This window comes from Rhinolophus hipposideros (assembly GCF_964194185.1).
Source record: "Rhinolophus hipposideros genome assembly, chromosome: 6".
NCBI classification, from domain to species: Eukaryota; Metazoa; Chordata; class Mammalia; order Chiroptera; family Rhinolophidae; genus Rhinolophus; species Rhinolophus hipposideros.
In genome coordinates, this window is record NC_138052.1 from 81,057,889 (window position 1) to 81,067,984 (window position 10,096).

A 10,096-nucleotide genomic window follows, 5' to 3' on the forward strand; every position below is an offset into this window, starting at 1 on the left:
AATGGAGATGAGTTAAGAACGAAACTGATATTGAAGATAATTAAAATAGTGATATGGAGGACACATATTAAAGGGCATAATAGAATGTAGAAAAAAATAACTAAGCTGTGGAGCTCTAAACTCTTGAAAGCATATGTTTTTTTCTTAATGTGGTTTATCGTACTGACTGATTTGTGGATGTTGAACTATCCTTGCATTCATGGAATAAATCCCACTTGATCATGATGTACATTCTTTTAATGTATTGTTAAATGTGGTTTGCTAATATTTTGTTGAGGATTTTTGCATGTGTGTTCTTCAGGTATATTGACCTGAAATTTTATTTTCTTGTGGTGTATTTGTCTTGTTTTGATATCAGAATGATGCTGGTCTCATAAAATGAGTTTGGAAGAGTTTCCTCCTAATATATTTTTTGGATGAGTTTGAGAAGGATTAGTATTAAATTTTTGAATGTTTGGTAGAATTCACCAGTGAAGTTGTCTGGTCCTGGGTTTTTACTTGTTGGGAGGTTTTTGATCACTGGTTCAATCTCCTTACTAATAATAACTATATATATATACACATATACACACACACACACACATATACACACACGCATATTAGGTTGGTACAAAAGTAATTGCAGTTTAAAAGGTTAAAAATAATTGCAAAAAATGCAATTACTTTTGCACCAACCTAATAGATATTTGTACACCCATGTTCATGGAGAATTGCCCAGAATAGCCAAAAGGTAGAGGCAATCCAAGTGTCCACTGATAGATGAGTGGATAAACATATAGTATATACATACAATGAAACATTAGTCAGCCTTAAAATTAAAGGAAATTCTGAAACATGCAACAACATGGCTAAAACTTTCAATGCACATCCCATAAAATCAGATATAATAGAAAAAAAATCTACCGTCATTCCTGTAAGTTTTGACCCCATTAACTTTTTTTGTAATTTGATAAAATAAAATTGATTTTAACAAATATCAGGTAAAATAACACATAGGAAGAAATGAAAAAGCCTGGGTTGCTTGATCCCACTGCTGTGAGCAAGACGCTCAGTGGACTGATTGGTACCTGCTGGCTCCCTCTGCCATGTCCCTGTGACTACTCCTGCAAAGATGGCCTCAGGAGTGCAAGCTACTGATGAAGTATGTCACATTTTTTATGACATGAAAGTTCATAAGATTACACACCAGAAAAAATCAAGAAAAGAAAGTTGTAAATTTTGTTGTTGTTGTTTTGTTTTGTTTTGTTGCCTCAGTGCAGACAAAAAGCAGCACCATTATTGAAGAAGGTTGGAGATGTTGGTGGGACCATAACTGATCCTTTCATGCATTTTTTGGGAATGCTTCCTGAGAAAGATTATCATTGTGCTTTGTATAATGCAAGATTTGACACCAAGGAATCCAGAAAAGAGTTGATTTGTGGGTGTGGGTGTGTATGTGTGCACCAGAGCTAGCACCTCTGAAAAGTAAAATGATCTATGCGAGCTCCCGGATTGTAACCAAAAAGAAATTTCAAGGAATAAAACATGAATGTCAAGCAAATGGGCCAGCAGATCTCAATTGGGCTTGCACTGCTGAAGTTAGGTGGATCTTTAATTGTAGCCTTGGAAGGATGTCCTGATCCTTAGATCATCATTCAGTGCCACAAATCGAAAGCTTCCATGTTTAATGTGTTCTCTTGCTATATAAGTAAAGCAAATATGTTTAGGCCAGGGTTGCACTGAGGGGGAGCTGTCTTGTCATCTGTTACAGTAAACTAAATATTCTATAAATATGCTAACAGCCCTAAATAAATCTAAAATGACAAAAGGAAAAATGATTTGATTTCATAATGAGAAGCAATAGAGTAGAAATGGACCCATTATATATCAAATATACAGTGTGCTCAGCATATGAAAAATGTATCTAAAGTTATTATCATTAAAATATGAGCTTAGGCATTAGTGAATGTTCGGGGGAAAATGCAAGTTTAAATCCTAATTTTACCATATAAACAAAAAATGTCAATGAATTAAAGTTTTAAAAGTATACATATATATGTACATATATATATATATATATATATATATATATATACACATGTATATATACACACTTTGTGTGTGTGTTGTATATATACACACTTTGTGTGTGTGTGTGTAAAACAAAACATTATTTTATAAAAGAAAAGTACCCCTAAATATTAGATTAGATACAAAAGCAGAAGTACAACTTTATATACTGTATAATCCTTTTGTAAAAATATTAATGTAAATATAGCTGACAGAGGAAGAGAAAGAGAGAAATAATTTTCTTAAATATGCCAAAATCTTACAAGTATTTTTTTCTGAACTATGTGATTAAAGGTAAGTTTTATTTTCTTTGACACTTTTTTATACATTTTCCAAGTACTTTGCAATATACATTTATTTAGTTAATAAGTGAAAAAATAAGCATAATTGAAAATAATAATGCCTTTTTATACCCTAGACAATGTTTCAATTAATTTCATTAAGTGCTTCTTGGCTCCTTGCTCATTTTCCCCCAGTCTTCTGACTACCTTCGCTTTTCTGTTTTTGTGTTTTATCTTGATTGATATGGTATGTGACCTACTATGGCCACCTCTGTTCCTGTACTCACTAAGGTAAGCATGAGGGGAAGATGAAATTCACACCCTAGCAGTTACGTTATTTCTTCTACTTCCTTCTGGTTCCAAGATGCTTACAGCTTGTGCAGGTCACCTGAAGCTCTGGGAGAGTCAGTCAGAGCTCACCTTTGGAGCTGGAAGTTTAACTAGACTCAGTAGGTGGTTCTTAGACTCTTTCAACTTTTGAATAGCTTAGTTCAATCTAGTTATACTTTTTCTGCTTATAAATTCAGGTAGTCTTCATTATTCTCATTATTTTTACATTAGAACCTGTTATATCATTCAGCATACCTAATATTGCTATTCTTTCTTACAGTCCACTGTAAGAACATAAAAATTGTACTAGATCCTATAACTGTTTCACCTCAGACTCTATTCTGTCTGACAAAATTTCCCATCAGCACTTTCTTTATCTTGAACTCGTGATATGTGGCAGTCATCATATCTATTTATCTCTCCTTTGGTATCCATTAGGAAATTGGTTTTCTGTCACTTTGAATTTCACCCAATAAAACCCCTTAAATACAACAAAGCCAAATTTCAAAGGTAAATAAAAAGATCAAAGAAAAGAAAACAAAAGAGAGACATGGTAAAATCACAGATGAAATAATTTATAAGATTTTAAAACATTCAGGTACTACCATAGTTACTTGGGGAAAAAAAGACCTTTCATTTGTGATTCTAAGGTCAGTTTTAAATGTATACTTCAGTACAGAAAAATGTAAACCAATACAGTACTTAAATTAAGCTTTTGAGAAAAAACCAAAATGTAAAATTTACCTTAATCTCTGCTATGATTACTAAAAAGTGGAGTAAGATAATTAGAAATTAAATTATCATACTTCTTTATATTTATTAGAGCTAGCATCTTGATTTTAGATTAAATATGTAGTGTAGGAGTATAATGTTTTGTGGCTTTATGCATATTTTATTATACACGGAGACTCTGCGTAATCACTGTGTATACTGCATTTAGGCTGATTTTATGGGCCTTGAAGGATAACAGGATTCCTTTAAATGATAATAGGGGTTTTTAGTGATTGTGTTTCCTTTATGACATATCTGATTGATTTATTTAGTGGCCTATTGTTAATTTATTTCACTGTGTAAAGATAGTTAACTTCTGTAATGTCCAGCACATTATATGAAGATGTCTACATAGCTGCCTCAATCCACTGATTTACCTACAATTACAAAATAACTACTTTATTTTAAGTCTGTAGTATTAGATTTCTGATGATAGAGTAGAAAATTTACTGGCCTTAGATTCAGAATGGAAGTCAAATCCTATGTCCTTGGACAATGATTTCACTAACCTTCTCCTTTATTTCTCTTCTCCAAGTTACAGAAAGCTGTGAATTTGAAATCGAAAGTCTTAGGTTTAAATCCCGGCTCCATCCAGTGTTACTGAATGTTTGACATTGGACATATTTCTTGATTGCTTGATGCTATGCTCCCTTTTTGTGAAATGGGAATCATATCTATTACCTTAAGCTAAACAAATGAAATAATGAATTTGGAAGTGTTTTGTAAATTGCAGAACTTCATTCTAAGTTTTTATGTAGCAAATATATGTTCAGTGCCTATTTTTATGCTGAGTTCCCTTGCCCTGGAAGTGTTCACTTCTTATAGAAGTGGCAGATACAAGTATTGTTCACTCAAGGAGTCAGACAACATACAGATGTGCAAAGTGTTACAGGAGGCTTGCAGAAGAACCACTCTCTAAATAACCAGGAGAGACTTGACTAAAGTCATAGCATTTGAGGGGGGGTTTAAAAAGAGAAGGAAAAGAGCTCCAGAAAGAGGTAGAAACATGATCTTTTGACAGGAGCAAGAAATACCAATGTTCTGAGTGTAGGATATAGAAGGAAATGCGGTGGAAACTGAGGTTCGCAAAGCATTTTGACACAAAGGGCAGAGTCATGGGGGCCAACCGAGTATGGACTTTCTCCTTAGTATAGTATGGAGCTATCAGAGCCTTTTAATGATTCTTCATGCAGATTAGGGCCAACTGATTCCTACGCATTATATATTTTGCATATACTTTAAATCTTGTGGCAGTAGAAGATGGCAGGTAGTTAATCCATAAGACCTGCAACCGTGAACTCAAGGGTCACAGTTTAATGAACTGAGTGCAGGTAAAACTTGGAATAAAAGACATAGTTTAACCAATCTTCTTATAATTACTTAACAGCAAAAAAAAAATGACACAGTAGTAAAATGTTGACAGTCAGGTAATCTTCAAAGTTTATAACAGTACACTACTGATGAAAATGGCTGGGCAACCTCTCTGTTAATAGGATCTGAAGGCATGGTGCTTTAGGAAAAAAGTGCATTCTGGCCTCAGAAATATTTGGTAGATGTCCTTCTTCCATGTATATTCATGAACCTAGGCAATTCATATAGTGTGTGCATGCATATGTTTATCATACATAATGTATGTGGGCTGAATTAATATACGGTACATAGTACATTTACCCATTAAGTTTACATAATTACCTCTTCCGCTCATAACACTGACAGAACTAGCCTAATTTTCATTAAGCATGACTACAGTTTTCCTACACTAATCATACTAATGCCATACTTGTTTTGATACCCAAGGAAGTAATTAGGTTGTTTCAGTGATAGTGAATATAGTATGTATATTAACAAATTGGTACATGTTTTATTTCATTTTTCCTTTAATATAATCAACAGATAGAAATTCTCAACAACTAGCTAAAAATTAAAACAAGCATTCTTTTCCCTAAACTTATTTAGTTTATTATTTGAAAACATGATATTAATGCATTTGCAAAGATATTAATTAACCATTTTCAAGAAAAAATTCAGTTGTTGATATTCGAAATCTAAGTATAGCAAGAACAACTTTTCAGTCATAACAATTGCATCATTGGTGCAAGACTGCATATTGCTAATTGAATGCAGTATTTTCTTTATTTTCACATTTAATGAATATGTTAAACCCTTTTTAAAAATACTGATAATTTATGGAATATTCATATATTTGAAACTTAATTATAAAAGTCCTTAGAAATTATATCTGCCATCATCTGCTTATATGACTATTACATATACCACTTGAATGTAAAATTAATGAACTATATTTTTTTAATTATGGATATATATATAGACATATATATATATATATATATATATATATATATATATATATATATATATATATATATAAATGTATACACACACACACAGGGGTGCCAAAAAATGTATACAAGTAGACACTTTGGTCAATGTTGCTCAAGCAGTAGTTCGATGTAATTAGAAGTGTCTGGACGCTGATGGTAACCACTTTGAGCACCTCTTGTAATTGCAGAAATCAAATGTGACTTGTATTCATCTTTTGTTATCAGTATATATTGAATATTACAATTTTAAGACAGTTTTTCTTTCTTAAAATGTATATACATTTTTTGGCTCTCTCTCTCTCTCTCTCTCTCTCCCCCTCCCATATATACAGACAGACAGACATATATATACACACGTATGTATATATATATATACACATATATACATATACATATACATATACATATACCATGTTTCCCTGAAAATAATACCTAATAGGAAAATAAGCCCTAGCATGATTTTTCAGGATTACATCCCCTGAACATAAGCCCCAATGTGTCTTTTGGAGCAAAAATTAAGACCCAGTCTCATTTTTGGGGAAACATGATATGCCATTTGCCATGTTAATCATTTTTAAGTGTACAACTTGCAGTAATACTAATTACAATGCTGTATAACCGTCACCATAATCTATTTCAAAATTTTTAATCATCTCAAACAGAAACTGTATCTCAAAAAAGTCAAAATATAGAATTACCATATGATCCAGCAATTCCACTTCTAAATATGTATTTAACAGAATTGAAAGCAGTGACTCAGAGCTATAGTGGTACACATTCACATGTTTGACTTCTTGAGGAACTGCCGAAATGTTTTACACAATGGCTACACTATTTTACATCTCTGCCAGCAATGTACAAGCTTTCCGTTTTTTTCACCTCCTTGCTATCATGCGTAATTCCTAATGACTAAAGATATTAATCATCTTTTCATGTGCTTATTGGCCATTTGTATGTCATCTTTGGAGAAATATCTATTTAAGACCTTTTCACACTTTAAAATTGGGTTGACATTTTGGTGTTGAGTTGTAGTTCTTAAAGATTTTTTAAAATTTACTTGGGTGACATTGGTTAGTAAACTTATACAATGCTATAATATATCATCTATATACGAGTTCGAACAATTAAGTTCGCAAACTCATCCTATAAAAAGTGCTACATACCTCATTGCTGAATATCGCTATTGTCATCTCTGAAGTGCTCCCCTTGGGAAGCTTTGCACTGATGCCAGCGCCTAGTCCATCCTTCAAAGGAGTTTTGGAACTCTTTTTCTAGAATGGCCATCAGAGCTTTTTTTGTATTACCCTTGATGTCCTGAATGTCATCAAAATGTCTCCTTTCAATATTTCCTTTATCTTTGGGTAAAGAAAGAACTCATTGGGGATCAGATCAGGTGAGTAGGGAGGGTGTTCCAATACAGTTATTTGTTTACTGGCTAAAAACTCCCTCACACACAGTGCTGTGTGAGCTGGTGCATTGTCATCATGCAAGAGCCATGAATTACTGCTCTTGTTCAGGTTGTCTAACTTTTGCAGGCAGCCTTTTCAGCACTTCCAAATAGTATACTTGGTTAACTGTTTGTCCGGGTGGTACAAATTCATAATGAATAGTCCTTCTGATTCTAAAAACTGTTAGCAACAGCACTGCAACAAGTTCGCGAACTTCATTGTCATACCTTGTATTGCATTATGTGTTCACCATGCAGAGTCTGTTTTCCCTTCACCACCATATATTTGACCGTTTTACCCTCTGGTAACCACTAAACTATGGTCTGTGTCTACGAGGTTTTTTTTTTTTTGTTGTTGTTGTTGTTTTTCCCTTTTGTTTTTGTCTTGTTAGTTTGTTGCTTTCAGTTTTATATCCGAGATATGAGTGAAGTCATCTGGTTCTCAACTGTTTGTGTCTGACTTGTTTTGCTAAGCTTGATATTCTCAAGATCTATCCATGTTTTAACAAATGGCAGTATTTCATCTTATCGCTGAGTGATATTCCATGCTGCTGAGTGGAATATCGCTGAGTGATATCGCTGAGTGATATTCCCCTACTGCAATGAAGCTAGGGGTTCTTAATATATTCTGGATATTAATCCCTTGTGTCAGTCCTTCAGCTGCCAGACAGGCTAGAACAGACAAGCACAATAACGTGTTTATAAGATTGGTTCTGCTCCCTCCAGAACCAGGGACTACAGTCCCACACTGGGAATGTGGGCTTCCATCTTTGGGACTGCTGCCAAGCCAGGGAGGGAGTCAGGTAAGAGTAAGTAAGAATGCCACAACTCTTTCCTAACCTTTTTAAGTTGTCTTTTTCTTGATTCAGCATTTGCTTGGTTGCTGTAATCCTTTGACTATGCATTCTAAAGTTCTGATAAAGTTGGTTCTGACAGTTTCTGCTTGTTTTCAGTGATTTTGTGAAGAGATAGATGTTTGAAGCTGCCTGGTCTACCATTTTGCTGATATCACACCCTGTCCTATAGTTTTATATTCTAACTAGAGTCAGTGGAATTAGTAAGTACCTGAGAATTATATGACAGGCATTGTAATAAGTCGTATAGCAGACATACAAGTGGAAGACTGGCCCTCAAGGAATTTAGTGACTCATATGACTTGCATATAAATTTCTATTACACAAGGTAGTTTATGACCTGCAATAAAGCAAGATGTTGTGATAGGATTAATAATGATAACTTTTAAGGTGGACTTTGCAGGTTAAGTGGGATTTTCATTGTTGGAAATAATGGGGAGAAAAGGCTCAGCTGTGACAGCATGAGTGTAATACAAGGAATGAGAAAAACAGAGAAGTATCTTGTTTTATGGGTATGTAGGCTATTTGTAGAGTTTTGATGGAAGAGACAGATAATAAATACTTTTATATTTTAGTCAAAGGGCAATGAAAATAAAAACTTTTAAGGAAAAAAATACTAAGATTAAAGCTATTGCTTCAGAAGTTTAGTTTGACAATGATGTATAGAATGAATTGAAAACGTGAAAGCATGTCTTGGTTTAAGATGAGTATATTTTTCTTAGTAGTTGAATTCCTTTCTTTTGTATATGAGTAATTAAGAATTATGTCTCATTTGGAAAATTTATGTAAATCAATAGCTTAAAAATTCCAGTGTATTTTATAGAACAAATGAAAGCCATTTCTAGTGTTCAGTTATTAATCTATCACAAACTTTGCATTTACATCTAACACAATGCAATAAATATATTAAGCCTATATTTTGCAATAAGAATGTAGATTCTCTATTGAATATTGTTCATAACAATAGCAGGCATATTTTTTTCCTATTATGAAATAATTTTTCATCGATTAAGTATCCATTACACTGACTTTAAAGACCAATGTTGAAGTGTGTACAGAATTTTCAGTGCCTTCTAATTATAAGATTTTGGCTCCCTATTTAGGAATAAATAGTATTTTCTATTTAAAAATATTCTAAAATATTAATTCTATACCATAAGTCTATGTCAATTAACAACATGCTTTATTTATGGCATGACTTCTAGTTTCTTTTTAATGTCCTGGATGTTTTATCTACATGGATGTTTAATAAATGTTTTTTCTGACATTCAAATATTAAGCAACTTTCTTAGTTAAATTTCCCCATAGCTATAGTGAAAATAATTTCCTGTGCTTTGATTATTTAATAGTAATTAATCCAAAATACTGTCCAAAACATCTCTGCCCCAACACTTTATAGTACTGAGCAACTGAACATAACCGTTTCAGAAACACTAAGTATCTCTTCCGTGACCAGGTGTTTTTTTTCTTCTGTATTTTATGGCTGTCTCCCATCTGTAGCAGTTTGTTATAAGGCCTAATAAGGACTAAAATAGTTTAATCTGTCCCAGGACAGACTGAAAGAAAAAATAATTTCCGAGTAGTATATAGTATCAGCAAGGTTCATCTCAGCCATTCAAAATTGGTAGAATGCACATCATCTGTTGTTCATCACCCATAGTTAATGCAACTAAAATGTCCTCCATGAAATGACACTGAGATCTCACAGAGATAATAAGTATTAGTGTATAAAAACAATATATAAGGACCTTATCTTGTAGACCCTCCGAAATTACATATGAGTTACTTCAAGTCCAAGATAGTGATCGGGCCTGTGAATTTTACTCTCTGCTTAAAGTTTATCATAACAATGGCAAAGGAAAGGAAAAGCGAAAATATATATTCCTACCAAAACTAGAAAAATTCATCATCCAAATGCTGGAAATGTTGAGGACTTTTGTAAAATGTAGCTCATCTAAAATCAGAGTGGAAAAGGAAATATTAAATAAGCCTATATAATATTATATACACACATACATACAT

At 33.1% G+C, this 10,096-nt stretch overlaps 1 pseudogene across 1 annotated transcript; it reads left to right on the plus strand.

Moving 5' to 3' along the window:
• The first annotated feature begins 1,111 nt into the window (after positions 1-1,111).
• LOC308498575 (destrin-like) lies at positions 1,112-1,626 on the plus strand (annotated as a pseudogene). The gene has a single exon. The product of its transcript is annotated as a destrin-like (transcript).
• The last annotated feature ends 8,470 nt before the right edge of the window (positions 1,627-10,096 follow it).